General features: G+C 41.8%; 1 long non-coding RNA gene across 1 annotated transcript; it reads right to left on the bottom strand.

Annotated features, from left to right (window-relative positions):
- Nucleotides 1-12,313: 12,313 nt before the first annotated feature.
- Gm34544 lies at nucleotides 12,314-16,284 on the bottom strand. Its single transcript, XR_380567.2, has 3 exons — nucleotides 16,154-16,284; nucleotides 12,785-12,862; nucleotides 12,314-12,701 (listed from the first exon to the last, which is right to left on the bottom strand). It is a non-coding gene; the product is annotated as a predicted gene, 34544 (long non-coding RNA).
- Nucleotides 16,285-19,419: the final 3,135 nt, after the last annotated feature.

Here is a 19,419-nt window from a genome sequence, read left to right as displayed (position 1 = left end):
TGAGAGCATCAGCTACCCACCCTTTGCACACACAGTCTCAGAGGTCCCCTTGTCCTTTGAGAAGGACATCACAAAGACAAAGGCGTGAATGTGAACTTTTTAATATCATACATTGCCAGAAGCTCCAGGGTAGAAAGTCACAGTCATTCAGTTAACACTGCCCCGTGTCTGTATCTGTATGCCTGATACTTAACACTATTCTTGTCTTTCTTATTATTATCCCCAAAACACAATATCATTTGTCCACTCAAGGACCTGTGCAGTGCACATTTCTTGGCTGATTTAAACAGTCACCATTCTCATATAACAAACATCCCTCTACTCATTCGGAGACAGACTTGAACAACTCTGTTCTTGATAGTCCACTAATGGTGCTTACTGTGCATAAGGATTCAAACTTGTCTGCCTGGGTCTACTTTCTCCCAGTCAACATCTTCCTTAACTACCACATTTTTTTCTCTCTTCATCACCTTCGGGCTTGTGTTTAGAGACTTTCTGTAACTGGAATAGAAATTCTTAATGGAGATTCCAAGAAGTCGTCAGCAACAGAGCTCTATTTATCACTCTATTTATTCCCGTTTGGGGAATGGGGTAGAGTTATCAGAACATATAGAATAAGATGCAATGATGCTATGATAAAGGTCAATTCAAAAGTAACAAGGAGCCAAGTTTGACCCTTCATACCTGGAATCCTGGGACTCAGGAGGCAGAGGCAGGAGGAATATGAATAAACAGATGAGTCTGGACTGTGTGGCAAGGCCAAGTCCAGCCTGAGAAGCACAGTGAGACACACTCTAAAAAACCAAGAGCAGAATAATGATCCTACCCAACTGTGAACCCTACAAGCCATGACACCAACTGCCAGGTAAGATGTATTGACCAATGTAACAGTGGAATGACCATGGGGTTAGGAGTTTAACCAACTGCTCCCTAGTTGGACTTAAAACCAGCTCAACAAGAGGGAACCCATGCTCAGTACTGTAAACACAGTCAAAAACTTCTGGTTGATGTAGTGTTAGGCCCTATCAGGAACTTACTACTATAGTCTAATTAAATGGACATGGCACCAAACCACCTTCTAAATATTTATGCTTGTGCCCATAGACAACTGCTACTCTCAGCCTTAACCAGAAAAGCTTCTCCTTGCAGTGGATGGTGATGAATGCAGGAACCCCTTGGTCAAGATGCTGAGAATAACTGAACTGTTAATATTCAACTCTAAGCAGGGCACTTATACCACCACTGCCTTAAAGCTCAGAGAACATCACAGAAGGCAGGGCAGAATGTAAGAGTCGGAAGACTGGGAGAAGGGCCATGAAACGGCAGTACCATGAAATGGCATCTTCAAGGGAACGACATGGCCATTGCAATCTTGTGCTCACAGCTTTCTGTCCTGCACACACGCACAAGTGAGTCTGTCAATCATCATGGATTAGAAAGGGGCTCACGGGACCTTACCCATCTGTGCTAAACTATTGGTGACTGGGGAATTCTTGGAGCAGGGCAGTTACTGTCTTTCAGTTCTGTGGAGCTCACCAGGCTCCATGGATAATTCAAAACTTATGGTCACACAAAGGGCCCTGGTGAAACCCAGCTGGTCACAAATCCAAATGAAACAAAACAAAGAAATTAATGTGGGAATAGGATTTGGGCATGGGGTAGAAGGGGATACTTAAAAACGATTAGAGGTTAAGAGTAATCAAAGTACTGTTGGTTTTTTAAAGAGTGATCAAAAGACACTGTATATGTGTCTAAAATTGTCAAGGAACAAATTTAATAAAGGATATTTCATACAAGAGCTCGGTCTTATACTCTGGGTATTCATTTTGATGTTTTTTATGAGTGTGCACTCTATAGACGAAAGTAGGATTTGTTGCGTATGCATAGTGCATGGCTTTGGAACGGCGCTGTGTATTGTTACTTGTTACTAAGGGAGTAAACAGTTTCTCTAAACAAGCCACATTGAGAATGACAATCTACTACAACATTTTTTTCCAAGTGGAATATAGGGATTTCTTTATCTTTGGAAAGAGAGTGTGGAAGTAGCAGACTGTTCACGTCAAATCCTCTTCCAGCATGTCTCCAGATAATTCCATCTTTTCTGGGAAATGACAGTTCCTGGAGCACAGCTTGAAGGCACTACCAAAGATACATCAGTATAAATCCCTGTAAGAAGGATTATTGTGAGTCACATGATATATAAAAATAAAGCTCACAGTATTTAGAAGGCAGTGTCAGCATTTGCACTGGAAACAACACCACAACGTGAGATGGAGTGGAGCTCCGTATAATAGTGTTTTCATAAAGTAGTGGTTTTAGAATCTATGAATAAAAGCTCCATGGTTTCTCCCCTTATAGATGCAAAAGTGTACAAGAACCACCATATATGAAGACCAGAACTTAAATCACTGATAACTCCAAATTAAACCAACTCCATGCATTCACTAACTGTCTTATACACCACATTGACTGACTATCAAGAGCATACCAAGGATAGGAGAGAAAACACCGACATGAAAACCAAACAGAAGTTGTCATAGCCATGGAGCAGATCCCTGGGACCAGAGCTCAGAGTAGTCAGCTTCTAGTTTCTCCTATGAACTACATTAATGGAGCCAAAATACCACGTGAATCTCTCTTTGACTGTCAACTGTAGCTTCACACAGCTGACATCAAATAAAATCGGGAAATTAACCACACTTGGCCAATTGATGCTAGTAAGATCATCAGGCTTGCCTGATTTGGCTGACACTCATCCTCACGATACCAGAGTCTAGCTCTGGGCTCCGGCCACACCCCACCTCTGTCCATTTCTTGCCTCTGTCTGGTTCAGTGGACATCCTTCAGATCCTGGCTCAAACACTACTGAGGAAGCCTGCTTAGATGGATCCTTTGAAAGCAGGTCAAGGTCTTGGTCTCTGTCTGGCTATCTGCCTGTCTCTCTGCCTTGTGACATCACTCATATTCTTTTCTGGGTACTTTTTTGTTTTTCATTTTAATCTTCTGGCCATAGCAGATGATTGTTTTGTTTTGCTTCTTCCTCAAATGAGAGCTTGGTACAGCAACTAGTTCAGCAAACACCTCAGTGATTCAGGTGGGTAAAGGTTAGATAACTACATCCTTCCTCTCGTTATTGCACACAGGTACTGGCTGACTGTCATCTTCTTGTGTAACTTACCACAGGATGTGCCATTTATAACCCACGTGGCATGGATTTATTTATTCCAAGGCTTTCTACCAGAGGTCTTTTTTCTTGTCAGAGATATCCCACATTGCTTCTTTAAGAAATGCTACCTGGAACATTTCAATTAGCCAATTAGCATACTTTTTTTTCTGACTAGGCACAAAACCTCATACTAATTATTTTAAGGATAAATGCCTACAAAGTATTTAATACAAATTCGTGTATTCACATAATTTATGTGACTGTGACCTTCCCTGCCCTCTGGGATCACAGGCCCGTATCAGTCCAGGAGGGCAAATGGAGCAGAGAGGGCAGATGGGGGAGGGGCGTGGAAGCCCTGTGAGTACATATGGACATGACAACACTGGGACCTGCTGGGGAGAAGCAGATCAACTCTACCTGGGGTGATTCAAGGGTTCTTTAGTTTTGGGGAGAGGGGTCAGAATGTCCCGGATAGGCAAAGGTCATTGGCTGAAGGCTTATGGTACAGAAATGCCTCGCTAGCATAAAGAGGCATTCCAGGAATCTCAGGTGCTAGCTGAAGGGCTTCTTACCTGGAGAGAGGAAGTTGAACCTGAAATCTTACTAAAGTTACATGACATTCCAAAGGTAGAGGCATATGGGGGTTAAGGTCAGAGAAGAGAAAGCCCTGCTAGTAAAGGGAGCCATCAGTTTTGTGCCAAGCCCAGAAGGCTATCAAGACAATGGTATACTTTGATCTTAATGACCAGGGCAACAGTTGACTCTATGATATATGGTAAGAAATATGCAAAATAAGCACCATAGCAGGTTGGTGCAAGGAGAGCTTGCTTATCGAGACAGTAAAGAAGAAATGAGCTCGGTAAAGGTTGAATTTGACTGGAGAATGGCAAGCAGGTGCAGACCGCTCTGTAGAGGGTTCTCAGGATCTATTCCCTAGAATCCATCATCCCTCTCCAAGGTTGGCTAGGGAAACAGCTCACTTAATAAGAAGCTTGCCTTGCAAATAAAAGGACCTGAGTCAGACTCCCAGAACTCAGCTTAAAGAGTCAAGCTTAAGGGCGCACCACCTGCAGTGTCAGCTCTGGAAAGACAGGCACCAGCAGATCCTGGGGCTCACTGGCCAACCAGCCCAGCCTATTTGACAACTTTCAGGCTAATGAGAGACCCTGTCTTGAAAAATAATATGGATAGCTCCTGAGGGATGACAGAAAAAGTTATTTTTTAACATTCTCACTTGTGTGCACACAAGTGCATGTACCCACACACAAACATGTACAAGCACACACTAAATAAATAAATAAATAAATAAATAAATAAATAAATAAATATAAATAAATAAATAAAGCCCACAGGTGTTTGTTAAATTCTTTCAAAGGAAGCCAGACCATCGGGATGGTATGAGATGATTATCCTGATTTAATGCTCCATTCTCCCCTAGACCCTTAGAAACATGACAGGGTGAATTATGAAGAACTCTACCTAAAATATTCTTCTATGAGGTAAAATCAACTCCCAGAAATTTTAAACACCCAGGGAAAATAGAACAAAAACAAGCCTGTGGTTTATAACTAAGAAAAGTCATTTTCAACTCAAATTTCTATTTCTCCAAGAATTTATATTTTAAAAAGGAAATGATCCCTACATTCCCATGCATTTACTAAAAATAAGAAGGGTTTCCTCACTCAAGAAAAAGGAAGACCACAGTGTGGATACTTTGCTCCTTCTTAGAATGATGAACAAAATACCCATGGAAGGAGTTACAGAGAAAAAGTTCGGAGCTGAGACGGAAGGAAAGACCATCCATAGACTGCCCCACTGGGAGATCCATCCCATATACAACCATCAAACCCAGACACTATTGCATATGCCAGAAAGATTTTGCTGAGAGGACCCTGACATAGCTCTCTCTTGTGAGGCTATGCCAATGCCTGGCAAATACAGAAGTGGATGCTCACAGTCATCTATTGGATGGAACACAGGGCCCCCAATGAAGGAGCTAGAGACAGTGCCCAAGGAGCTAAAGGGGTCAGCAACCCTATAGGAGGAACAACAATATGAACTAACCAGTACCCCCCAGAGCTGTGTCTCTAGCTGCATATGTAGCAGAGGATGGCCTAATCGGCCATCAGTGGGAGGAGGGGTCCTTGATCTTGCGAAGATCATATGCCCCAGTACAGGGGAATACCAGGGCCAGGAAGCAGGAGTGGGTAGGTTGAGGAGCAGGGTGGGGGGAGCATATAGGGGACTTTGGGGATAGCATTTGAAATGTAAATGAAGAAAATATCTAATAAAAATTGCCTTAAAAAGAAGAAGGGTTTCCTCAAACATTACCTGGAGAACTATGTACAGGGTTATTCATTGGGATTCAATATATTAAATATGTCTCCCATGTTTGAAAATTATTGTCTGTGGTCATTTCCAACATTCTTCACTTATTTAAAATTTTGGGGAAGGCTTGAAGAAGCTGAGTAGGGTAACCCCATAGGAAGACCAGCAGTGTCAACTAACCCGGACCCTCGAAATCTCTCAGACATTGAGCCACCAACCAGACAGCATACACGAGCTGGTCCAAGGCCCCCGATACATATATGGCAGAAGACTGCTGGGTCTGGCCTCAGTAGGAGAAGATGCCCCCAACCCTCCAGAGACTTGAGGCCCCAAGGAGTAGGGAGGTCTGTTGGGGGGTGGCATTCTTTTGGAGACAGGGGGAGGAGGAATGGGATGAGGAACTGTGGGAGGGGGGACTGGGAGGGGCAATGGCTAGACTATAAAAAAATAAAACTAATAATAAAACAAACAATAAATAAAAGCATTTGACGCTATAAAAAAACTTTTTTAACCAACCATTACTTACAAATGATGTCAAAGTAAATTTCAATTTTGTTAACCCTTTAAAAATTATAAGGTATATGGTGATGGAGAGATGGCTTAGTGGTTAAGAGCATTTACTACTCTTGGAGAGGACCTACATTCAGTACCCAGCACCCATTCTAGGCAGTTCACAACTGCTTGTAACTCCAGTTCCAGGAGATCTGATGCCCTCTTCCAGCCTATATGCAGACCCAGATGTACATGTGCGTGTGTGCCCACATACACACAAACACACACACACATATGAAAACTTAAAAATAGCATTGTGAACAGTAACATAAGAGACCTAAGTATATTAAAAATTCTCCTAGAAAGTCAATTTTATATAAAAAAATAAATATTAGGGGATTGTGCTTTAAAGGAATGAAATCAGACTGTCATCCGCTTGATATTCTCATTTCTTAGTTCACACAGGAAGATGTCCAAGAAACATCCAGAGCCAGTAAACTTGGGAGGAGAAGGTCATTGTGACAATAACCAGACTAGTTTGAAAGAAGCCTTCTTAGTCACTCTACACTGCCAGAGCCCTGCAAACGCAAGCAGGAATGACAGCATTTATCAAATTCCTGAAGAGTGCCCATTTCATCGGATCTCATGAGCCTACCCTAACGATCACACTATTTCTTCTTCGTGCAGCTATGAGCCCAGGTGACAGCTCCCTGAAGAGTCACTCCACTCGCCCAACCCCTCAGTAGCTGAGAAGCAATGGATGGAGTAGGCTTCAGCTAGAAGAAAAGAATTTCTTATTCCTCCTCCTGTGGGCTAGGTGTCAGTGACAGCACATTTATTGTGAACTTTTGGGGTTTGCCAGACACAAAGTTTGCAGATTTATTGTTCAGTCCTCGTGCCTTGGTTTTATTATTATTATACAATTTATTTTCTGTTTAAATGAATGTCAAATCATTCTCATTGCCTAAGACCTGGGGAATTAAAATATTAATGTCCAAAGAAAAAACTACTTAAATTTCTGACTGATATTTATAACACAGATAAATCTTTTCACCAGAATACATTGCTGGAAAAAATATAAATTGTTATAACCTTTCCAGACTACAGTTTAAAAAAAAAAAAGTGAATCAATTAAAACTTTGGTGATGTTTTAACTTGGGGCAGGGAGCATTATTCACTAGATAGACACTGTTTAAAACAGGTATGTAAAAGGAAGCTAATGACACAAAGCAAAAACAGAAACAGAAAAGGGAGCCGCATCAACAAGCAAATTATTTGAACAGTTATACAGAGTTTCCACAAGAAGCCATGTTGTTATTCCAGAAAGGGTTACATTTCTATTTCTACAAAGTAATAGCCTAGGGCAGCAGCGAAGGGCAACAATCCTTCTCCAAGTATGGAAAGAAGAGAGGAATTGAGAAGCAGCTTGCTGATGGAGCAGCTCACAGGGACAGTCAGCTGTCAGTGGTGTCGGTAGGGTTTAGGAGCCCCTCGGAGTAGAGGGGCCGGGCTTAGGGAGCATCAGCTATAGGTTTCAACTCAGCATGCCCTGGGAAGTTGGGCACTGGAAAGACTACAAGTATTAGACAAAAAAAGATAAAACCTTCTGACCCACTGAGAAGGGAATGAGGAAAAATAAAAAAGCAAAAGATATCGTCAATGCACGGTCCACTTCTCTACAGTGCAAACAGCAACAGGGAGTGGGGAGGAGTGTAACAGAATGGATTTTCTGAGGGTTTGGTGGGTTAAGGGGGAAAGCCTGAGGGGTTGGCAGGTAACCTTTAGAAACTTGACCAGTGTAAACTGTAAGTTGTCTAAACACTCTCCCTCCACCCCCATCCTGTGATTTCTCCTCACAAAATCCTATGCCCAGCAGGATCATGGTCTGACTGTGCACCATGGAAACCTGATTGCCAATCAGTAACGGGGTAATATGCTCACACTTCATATGTGGGTAAGTATAGGTACAAAGGAAAAAATTGGCATAAGACTAATATATTTGACTAATGTCTTTATGCTACTTGGAGTACCAGCAGATTGGAAAATGTAGTCATCAGGAAAATGAACAATTATTTTGTCATGTGTTTAGTTTAAAAAAATAACCAAGATAGTTGATATTGAGCAGTGAAGAAATAATGCTGGAATGTAGAACCAGAACCAGAATCCATTGCGAACATAACATTGAAAACGCTCACTGTTCTGTTATTCCTGGGTTCCCCATTTTGTCTACAAAAGTCTGAACCAGAGAGTAAAATAAATCAGAGCCCGTAGCTCCACTTCATAGCATGAAGACTAAGAGCGTGAGTTTAGAGGCTAGGTAGCTGTGTTCACATTCTGTACGCGATGCTTCGCAACTGCACTGGCTAAGGAGAATTACTCAACCTCTTTCGAACCTCCATTTTCCCTACTGCAAATCAAGGGCAGCCATAGATCAAAACCACATGGTATGATCAAAACCAACGTGGTATGAACACTCAATGAAGAACTTACAGAAGTGCCCATACAGTGTGCACACACATGGTCAAAATATGTGAAACTGTATATTTACAGTTGCTCTGGGGTTTCTTTCCACTGTAGCCAAAGCTGTTTGTATTTAGAATCAGAGTTTACTGCTAACTTTCCATTTGCTGAGACAGAAAAAGCTACACACACACACACACACACACACACACACACACACACACACACACACACACACACAAATCCAAGAGAGATGGGTTGGGTCATTATGATGTGAAAGGCCAGCTGATTTCTTCAGGTACCTGGGCTGCTTTCTTGAGTGTATGAACCTTTGCATTACCACTTGGCAAGTTATTGTGCCACACTGCTGATGCATACCTGTGATATTTCAGAGCACTGAAAACTTGGGATCCTCCAAAGCTGCCCACTGCCTTGCTCCATGTATATCTTAGCACAATCCAGAACTGTCTGTGTTGGTCATGGTTTATGAAGCAGGAATGTGGGTCATTTCATGATTAAGGAAATCTGGGCTTTTGAAGCAATTTGCCCAAAGCCCAATGTCATAGGGTTTTCCTGCTATGAAGAGACACCATGACCAAGGCAACTCTTATAAAAACAACATCTAATTGGGGCTGGCTTAAAGGTTCAGAAGTTCAGGCCATTATCATCAAGATGGGAGCATGGAAGCATCCAGACAGGCATGGTGCAGGCACCGAGAGTTCTACATCTTCATCTGAAGGTTGCTATAGGAGACTGACTTCCAGGGAGGATGAGGGTCTTAAGCCCACGCCCACAGTGACACACCTACCCCAACAAGGCCATACCTCCTAATAGTGCCACTCCCTGGCCCAAGCATATACACACCATCACACCCAAAAATGAAAAGCAAAAATTTAAATATGGTCCACCAAGTCAAAACCAACCTTCTCAATCTCTGTATGAAACTCAGTGTTCAATAAGAGACCTGCAGACTTCTTTAAATATTTTTGAGGCAGCCTGCCTTCTGTAGGCATTATGTCACAAGATGACATACCCCCACAATGTAAGATCCAGCTTAAAACAAGGAGAACCATTTGGTGAATGCCAAGGAACAATGATTTATCTGCCCACATCTGTTTGCCTCTTGAGAAAAAAAAATTAACCTTGTATGCTAAGAATGTTTTTTTCTTTACAGAATGCTTGTTTAAAATACAAATGAGGTGGAATCTCAGGGTTGTTTTGATTTGCATTTCCCTGATGATTAAGGATGTTGAACATTTTTTCAGGTGCTTCTCTGCCATTCGGTATTCCTCAGGTGAGAATTCTTTGTTCAGTTCTGAGCCCCATTTTTAATGGGGTTATTTGATTTTCTGAAGTCCACCTTCTTGAGTTCTTTATATATGTTGGATATTAGTCCCCTATCTGATTTAGGATAGGTAAAGATCCTTTCCCAATCTGTTGGTGGTCTTTTTGTCTTATTGACGGTGTCTTTTGCCTTGCAGAAACTTTGGAGTTTCATTAGGTCCCATTTGTCAATTCTCGATCTTACAGCACAAGCCATTGCTGTTCTGTTCAGGAATTTTTCCCCTGTGCCCATATCTTCAAGGCTTTTCCCCACTTTCTCCTCTATAAGTTTCAGTGTCTCTGGTTTTAAGTGAAGTTCCTTGATCCACTTAGATTTGACCTTAGTACAAGGAGATAAGTATGGATCGATTCGCATTCTTCTACATGATAACAACCACCAATCAGAATGGCTAAGATCAAAAATTCAGGTGACAGCAGATGCTGGCGTGGATGTGGAAAAAGAGGAACACTCCTCCATTGCTGGTGGGATTGCAGGCTTGTACAACCACTCTGGAAATCAGTCTGGCGGTTCCTCAGAAAATTGGACATAGTACTACCGGAGGATCCAGCAATACCTCTCCTGGGCATATATCCAGAAGATGTTCCAACAGGTAAGAAGGACACATGCTCCACTATGTTCATAGCAGCCTTATTTATAATAGCCAGAAGCTGGAAAGAACCCAGATGCCCCTCAACAGAGGAATGGATACAGAAAATGTGGTACATCTACACAATGGAGTACTACTCAGCTATTAAAAAGAATGAATTTATGAAATTTCTAGGCAAATGGATGGACCTGGGGGCATCATCCTGAGTGAGGTAACACAATCACAAAGGAACTCACACAATATGTACTCACTGATAAGTGGATATTAGCCCAAAACCTAGGATACCCAAGATATAAGATACAATTTCCTAAACACATGAAACTCAAGAAAAATGAAGACTGAAGTGTGGACACTATGCCCCTCCTTAAAAGTGGGAACAAAACACCCTTGGAAGGAGTTACAGAGACAAAGTTTGGAGCTGAGATGAAAGGATGGACCATGTAGAGACTGCCATATCCAGGGATCCACCCCATAATCAGCATCCAAACGCTGACACCATTGCATACACTAGCAAGATTTTATCGAAAGGACCCAGATGTAGCTGTCTCTTGTGAGACTATGCCGGGGCCTAGAAAACACAGAAGTGGATGCTCACAGTCAGCTAATGGATGGATCACAGGGCTCCCAATGGAGGAGCTAGAGAAAGTACCCAAGGAGCTAAAGGGATCTGCAACCCTATAGGTGGAACAACATTATGAACTAACCAGTACCCCAGAGCTCTTGACTCTAGCTGCATATGTATCAAAAGATGGCCTAGTCGGCCATCACTGGAAAGAGAGGCCCATTGGACTTGCAAACTTTATATGCCCCAGTACAGGGGAATGCCAGGGCCAAAAAGGGGGAGTGGGTGGGTAGGGGAGTGGGGGTGGGTGGGTATGGGGGACTTTTGGTATAGCATTGGAAATGTAAATGAGCTAAATACCTAATAAAAAATTTAAAAAAATAAAAAATAAAAAATAAAATAAAATACAAATGAAGCCTAGTGGTACAGGTTGTCACTCTAGATACTCAAAATCTGAGAATGATGATAGTGGGTTTATGGCCACCCTCAGCAATTTAGTTAAGACTTTATCTCAAACTTAATAAAAGTGGGAGGTAAGAAGAAGGTCTGGGGTTATAGTTTAGTGGTGAGACACTTGCAAAAGCCTTCAATGTAAACCCACTATCATATCAAAAAACAAGTGTGTATGTTTAGTGTGTGTGTGTGTGTGTGTGTGTGTGTGTGTGTGTGTGTGTGTGTGTTTATGAGATGGAGGGAGAGAAAGCTGTATTTTGAATATGAGAATTCTGAGATCTCATAAATATATCCAATTAGGGTAAGAACTCAAATCCCAACAGGAGATGGAATGGTAGCTTATCTTAATTAGTGTTACCATTGCTCTGATACAGCACTATGACCAAATGTAACTTGGGGAGGAGCGAGTTGATTTCACTCACAGTTCCATATACCCGTTCATTATCAAAAGCAGTGAGGGCAGGAACTCAAGCAGGGCAAGAACCTGGAGGCAGGCGCTGATGTAGAGGTCATGGAGGAGTGCTGCCCACTGACTTGCTCCCTGTGGCTTGCTCAGCCTGTTTTCTTATAGACTCCAGAACCAGCAGCCTAGGGATAGAACCACCCACAAAGGGCTGGGCCCTCCCACCTCAATTACTATTTAAGAAAACGTCCTGTAGGTCTGCCTATAGGCTAGCCTTATTGAGACATTTTCTCAGTTGAGGCTTCTCTCTCTCCAATGACTCTAGCTTGTATTCTTTGCTTGCTCAATGGCCCATGGGGCAAGCCCAGTTCAACCTGAGAAAGTGGTCTATCAGTAACAAGAAAGGCAGCTGAATATGAGCTGGAGCACCACGCAGTAAGAAAATTTCCCGATAGGCTTTATTTCAGTTCTTACCCTTAGCCTCTTGCCCTGAGTTCCTGCCCTGACTTCCCTTCATGAGACATCATAAGCTGGAAAAAGAAGTAAGTCCTTTCCTCCTCATGTTATGTTTGGTCATGATCTTTATCATAGCAATAAAAACCCACCTAATGCAGTCACATTGGTTGCAGCTTCCCTATGCTAAGCACACTGTGTCTGGACTGTCTCCATTAAAGGTCCATGTGCTAAAAACTAAATTCTCAGGTCACACTGAGAGACTATAGGGCTCTTTAGAAGCAAGGCCTAGTAGGTAGTCTTTAGATCACTGTGGATATACCTTCCAGGAGGTTAGTGGGACCATGGCTCCTTCCTTTATATCATAGTCAAGAAGTGACTGGCTTCACTTTCACACACAGCATGTCCTGAGGAGCTACCTGGGCACAGGCCATAAGCATCAGGGGCTGAAACCTGCAAAATAATGGATCAGATGAACCTTCCTTTGTCTGCTGGTTACCTCAGGTCTATGACACAATGTAGAAAATGGTGATTACCTCAGGTCTATGACTTGATGTAGAAAACTGAACACCATACACATCATAGGTCTTATCCCATTCTGTCTTGACCACACCCTATAAGGAAAAGCACCATTAACATTCATTCCATCTATAGTGAGAACAGTCGTAGATCAAGAAGCCCTGGTCCTTGCCAACACCAGGCAGGTAGCACCACCTCACAGCAGTGGTTCAGCCTCTCCTCATTCCTGTCTCTTCTGCCCAACCTGACCTCAGCAGTGTGTGCCATCACTCTGAGATTCAGTTTGCCCAACTATTAAATTTGTAAATGCCTTCTTAAAATGATGTTTGAGAGAATGAAAAGAAACAAGGCATGTAAATAATTTCTTACAAAAAAAAATATGCACTCACCCCACCTCCCAGCACCACCATTATAATGGCCAAAAAGTATCCATGAAGAGAAAAACATCAACCAAGGAACTTATTCTAAATCTATAAAAATAGAAACATAAATAATACTCATTGCTCCTAGGGCTAATAGAATGGAAATCCAGAATATCCTCTCTGGCTTGCACAGTGGAAGCTGCTGCTGTCTTGGCCCATTCCTACTCCCGGAGCGAGAAATTGTGCCAAGGAGTTCTGAATTTAAGCATCTGTTCGCTCAGCCATCGACCCCATGAGCCACATACAAACTGCCACCATCTTCGTTAAGGCTCTGAACATGAAGAGAATTCCAAGGAGATTTCATTGCAACTCCTTTCCCACACATGCTTGCACACATCCTTTTGTCCCAACTCTGCCATCTGGCCACAAACGCCTTCATGAATCTGTGCACATTGTCTAACAGACATGCCCCATCTGTGCACACAAGGATTAATCTGGATATTCTGGTCCCAAATAGGAGGGGTAATGAGCATAGGGAACATGCAAGTTCCCAGGGAGCTACCCAGGGAGACTTGTGATCCCCAGCACGCTGACTGACAGAGAAATGTAGACAGCTGACTGGTACAGAAAACACTGAGGACAACTGTGAGCAGAGGCAGGGGATCCTTGTTTTCCCAAAGTGGTCCTCTGATTTCTTGTCGCTTCTTGGATCATCAAAGCCCAATGGCACCATGTCTTTTTCTTCCATGTTGTCTCTGAAGGCTCTATACCTGCCTCCCCTCCCCTCTGTCTCCCTCCCTCTCCTTCACCCCTCCCTTCAAACAACTCTAGTTATGACTGTGGAAAAGTCAACCACCACTTGAAGAACCAGTAATAGCATAAGCAAACAAGCAGCATCAGGCCAACCCACTACAGTTCTCAGCTGTACATAAGAGCTGATAAATATAGCTCTCTGCTAATACCAAGAATGTACTGAATTATATAAAGAGCACCAACGTAAACGTTTATGAGCATCACAAACTTTCTAAAACACAGTTCCATCGACCATTTCCTTGACTAGCGCTTTACGTACACAGTGTCCACACTCTCCTTGGGTATGCATCAAGACACTGAAACAGTGAATGATTATTCCCACTTGTGACACTCTGCCCGCAGAAAGTAAACATTGAAAACTGTTGGCGTTTCAGTCAAAAGTTCAACGGAGCAGTCCGTTGAGGGTTAATTGAGATTCATGAGAAGCCTCAATTAAGAGTAATTTTGCTTCACTGCTGACATTTTAAAAACTAAAAACCTTAGCATGAGCCAACATGCCGATGATTGATTCATGTTTGGTACAAAGTGGACATGAGCTTGCTTTGGATGGTATTGTTGACTCGGAAATATCATGGTTTCACAATTTAATAATATTAGGGTCCAATGTTTAATGTTCTGCCTTAAGCCATGAACTAGACATCATAAATCATAGATTGGGAGACCTAACCAATCTTAGGTATTAAAGAGTTTGGGGGTTTTCTTTTCATGTTTTAATGTTTACTTATTTATTTGAGGAGGGGTGGACTTGTGCCAAAGAATGCATATAGGGAACTGTGGACAAAATTTAGAGTTTTCTTCTGGATAGGTAATGTGGGCCCCAGGTCACTGGGCTTGCCAAAGGCTACTTGCTCTCTGAGGCATTTTGCCAGTACAGTTTTCATGTTTTATAGAGTTCATAATTGGAAAAAATGTAAATATCTAGATTTAAGACACTTTATCATTGTTGTTTTTGCTGCTGCTGCTTTTGTTGTTGCTGCTGCTGCTGCTGTCAGGAAACCAAGTTCAGGATATCTTAATGCTTTTGGAAAATGGATACTGGTTTTCAGCTTGAGTGAAGAGGGACAGATTGTTTTTAGCTTTCACTAGGACTGATCTCTACACCTTGAGAGGATAGTGTGTTTGATTATGGTAGATATGGGGACTTGTGTGTAGTGTCTGAGCTTCAACATCAGTGGCAGCTGTCCAACTTAATGGATGCTTATTGTAGCCGTAAAAACATTAGCAATCTAGTATTAATGATTTTGTATTTAAGTGGGCATAATTATTTGAAATAGATATTTATTAAGTGATAAGGGGTTATTTTTGCTATAAACAATCAAGCTCACTGGGTACTGGAGAGTTGGTCCTGTGATTAAGAGTGATTTCTGACCAATCATGAGGACTGAGGCTTAAATCACAGCACTCAAATCAGGCTGCTCATAATTGCCTGTTCCACACCAGATCCAAGGGATTTGATATCCTCTTCTGGACCCCAAGGACACCTACACATGCATTTGTGCACATACTCACACAGGCGCACATACAGAAATATACATATCTAAAAATCAGCCCACCAAGGATTAATATCATATTTTGTGTGAGTTTGTGGCAATCTGATCCTTGTTCTGAATTCTGAGGAGTCAGGATCAATTCCCTCCACAAATAGCTTGGCTCAACATAACATTCATGGGGTCAAAAGTCACTGTCTAGTTTGTATTTACATAAGGCACATAAACTGAGACTAGCCTCTTATTCTAAATCACCTGAACCATCATCACCCTTTTCAACTCTCTTCTGATGACATCACAGTGTCAAATCTGTTGAAATGGTCAGATATCAGTGCAGAAAGGAAAATAATAAATCTATCAGAGAAGTCCTGCCATGAGATTCTACACAGATACTCTACACTTCCATTCCCTTTTACAGTCCAGTATGTTATCCTTTTGATGCAGAAACTGAGTTCTATGTCACTGGCACTTTACCAATGCCTAGAAATAGCGGTTACCATTATCAATTAAAACCTGGGATGGCAGTTTTTTCCATAAGGGTTGAACCAGCCACAGGTTTTACAATGAGTCGGCGACATCATCCTAACACAACTCCATAGATCGAACCTTTGTGCGTTATTAAATTCTGTATCTTTTATATGCAAGGCCATCGCATCACTGCTTGTGGCTGAGGGCAACAAGCTAAGGCCATTGAGATGAGCAAAAAGAAGACATAAAGCCGTACCTGGTGGAGTAAATTGGGAAAGGAAGGGCTGGTGCACAAAGACGCCGTCATCAATCGGCACCGACATCTTAGGTCTGAATTGTCAGGAAGAGCTTCCCACAAGGCATAGCCACTGAGACACGACAAAATCTCCCAACGTTTCATCCCAGGATCCGGTTCACTGCTGTCACAGCCATTTGAATTTGTTTTATTAAGTTTGGCTTCATATATTAATGCTTTATGAGTCTCAGAATTATAACTTTAAAGGCTTGGGAATAAAAGACATCTTAAAGTCCTCTTTTAACACTGAGATATAGATAGATAGATGTAGATACAGATACAGATACAGATACAGATACAGATACAGATACAGATACAGATACAGATACAGATACAGATACAGATACAGATACAGATACAGATACAGATACAGATAGATACAGATACAGATACAGATACAGATACAGATACAGATACAGATACAGATACAGATACAGATACAGATACAGATACAGATATGTCACAATCTGAGACAAAATATGTCATGATAGTAGCAACAACAAGGGAAAACACTGCCTGCCTATGTACAGTTTTGGTGGGGAGATAGCTCAAAGGCAGACCATGCTTACTGTACAAACAGGGGGGCTAGGTTTGGGGTCCATGTAAAAATTAGGGATGTGGTACAAACCTGTAATTCTAGTTCTGGGTTGAAGAGACAGGCAGATTCTGGGGTTCACTGGCCAGCAAGCCAGACCTAAATACAGAGCTCCAGACCCAGTAAGGGACCCTGAGGAAGACACCTGATGTCACCCTCTAACCTACAAGTGTTCTCCACGCAGGTGAGTAAACACACTCACATGCACATGTGCACACACACATATTCATGCACACATACACATGTATAATATAATCCTTTCTGGAAACAGCCAACGTGGGTGACAAGAAAGATGAGTAGCTTCCCTGTGCAAAAGCATCTTCCCACTTCACTAGCCGTGGAGATAAGTCTGGATCCTGGCAGGTTCTCAGGCCTCACTTTCTTCTTTCCAAGCAGCCAGCTTTCCTCATGAAGTTACTGGTGACTGCCAGAGATGCTGCAGGTCTATCGACTTGCAGGATGTTGGCATGCAGTCTGGAAGACAATGGAAAGACGAAGTCAGTGTCAAATGTACCAGGGAACTAAGTAATCACCCCAGCAACAATCCTAACAAGCACCCAGCCAACCATTCCTCTCAAACTCAGCATCAGTTTCCACTGTCTATGATAGTCTTCCTGCTCTGCTGGTGAAACCAGTCATTAAACTGAGTGATTAGTAAAACAAAAATCAGAAATAACATTTTCTAATTCACAGTTATTAGTGAATCACCAGCAATAAAATTTCTCTTATGTCTATGATTCTGTTTCCTTTCCCACATGTCTAAAACAGAGACAGCAAATACAAATCCTGAGTCTACCTTTTATTTGTGTAAATATCATATGTGGCACACAGGTATGAGACACATAACCTCATGCAACTTCATGAGGAAAGATGGCTTCCTGGAAAGGTCGCATCTTTTTTTACAACTAAATTTCTGATCTAATGCTCTTTATACTATAGACAACCCCAGGATCTGTCCTAAGCGGGGATCAGAGGACTTTCCTTGTTAGTAAAACAGTAAAGACCTTTGTTTTTGGTTTTGTTTTGGTTTTTGGTTTTTTGTTTTTTGTTTTTTGTTTTTTTTTGTTTGTTTGTTTGTTTGTTTTTTTTGTTTTTTTTGTTTTTTTTTTGTTTTTTTTTTTTTTTAGACAGGGTTTCTCTGTGTAGCCCTGGCTGTCCTGGAACTCACTCTGTATACCAGTCTGGCCTCAAACTCAGAAATCCACCTGCCTCTGACTCAACAGTAAAGATTTTTTTCAAAGAAAAATATTTCTGGAGACTGGAGAGATGACTCTGTTGTCAAGAGCTCTTGTTGTTCTTGCAGAGGACCCGAGTTTGGGTCCCAGCTTCCACATGGTAGGCTCATAAACATCTGTAACTTTGGTGGCAGGAGACCCAATGTCTTCTACAAACCTCTGTAGGCATCAGATATGCGTGTGATGCAAACTCAAACATACAAGTGAAACCTTTGTACACATCAAATAAAATGAGTAGCTCAAAAAAACAATAGTGTTTCTACACAGCTGTGTCACAGTGGGAAACACAATTCCTCTTGATTTATGACTCTAGTAGACATATGACCTTATGTTATAAGAGCTATTGCCTTCCAAGTAAGCTTAAAACATATTCTTTATGACTAGTTGTATTTCTTTTAACTACACTCATCAAAATCTGGCAAACAGGTTACATGGCTGAGGGAAAGGCCATATGGAAGACAAATGGGTCAAGTGGAAACCTTTGGCTCTTTCTGGAAAGGCAAGCCTTTAAGAGATTTACTGATTGTTAAGATTGTTTCCCAAGTTGTTCTTAAGATAAAGGAAGCGAGCTGGTAGGAGCTCCAGAGGATCTCACGTTTTTATTCAAACATGAGATATTAGATAGCATCTTCAAGCAGGTCCTGAATTCATTATTCTGTGAGTTTTGAAAATGAGATTGCTACCGGGTTACAAAGTAGGTATCCATCTTGAATAATCTAAAAGGACAGTGATTACCTAAGAAAACTCAAAATGAAGAGTAAGACAAGACCCCACAACAGCCTGGAACTCCAGGACTCAGAAGACCAGGCTAGCTGCTCCAACTCTACCTCTTTCTACAAATTGACTCTGGTCTTCCATTATTCCCCTTCAAAGACCAGTAACTTCTTTTCCAAGACCATCTTGCATACATTTTTGGATCAGTCTTGCTTTTGAGGAAAATGGAACCAATCAACTCCCTTCCACAATCATGGGCTAAACAGAATCCATGCCATGGAACCTATGGGAGCAACAGAATCAGTGCCAGTCTTACCCACGATGTAACTATTCTTCACATGACCTCCCTCTGCCACCTGACAAGTGTCCAACTGCCGCTCTCCCCTGGAAGCCTCCACACCTAGTTGCAAATTCAACTTCACAAAGAGGAGATTTGTGTCAATCAGAAGGATTTCATAGACTTGCAGAACTTGGTTATTAAAAAAAAAAAAAACAAGATGGCTTTGTGTAAGCAAACCTGGCCGCCTGAGTTCATTCCCTAGAATCCATGTGGGGAAAAGGAGAGAGCCAATTCCTGCAAATTCTCCTCTGATCTCCAAATAAATAGACAAAGAAAGACACAAACATAGAAATAAATACAATTTTTAATTTAAAAAGAACAAAGAGTAGGAGGTGTTACTACA

The sequence above is a fragment of the Mus musculus genome, chromosome 10 (assembly GCF_000001635.26).
Source record: "Mus musculus strain C57BL/6J chromosome 10, GRCm38.p6 C57BL/6J".
In the NCBI taxonomy this organism is placed as follows: domain Eukaryota; kingdom Metazoa; phylum Chordata; class Mammalia; order Rodentia; family Muridae; genus Mus; species Mus musculus.
Note: the sequence above shows the minus strand (reverse complement) of the source record. Positions and strands in the feature narration are given on the sequence as shown.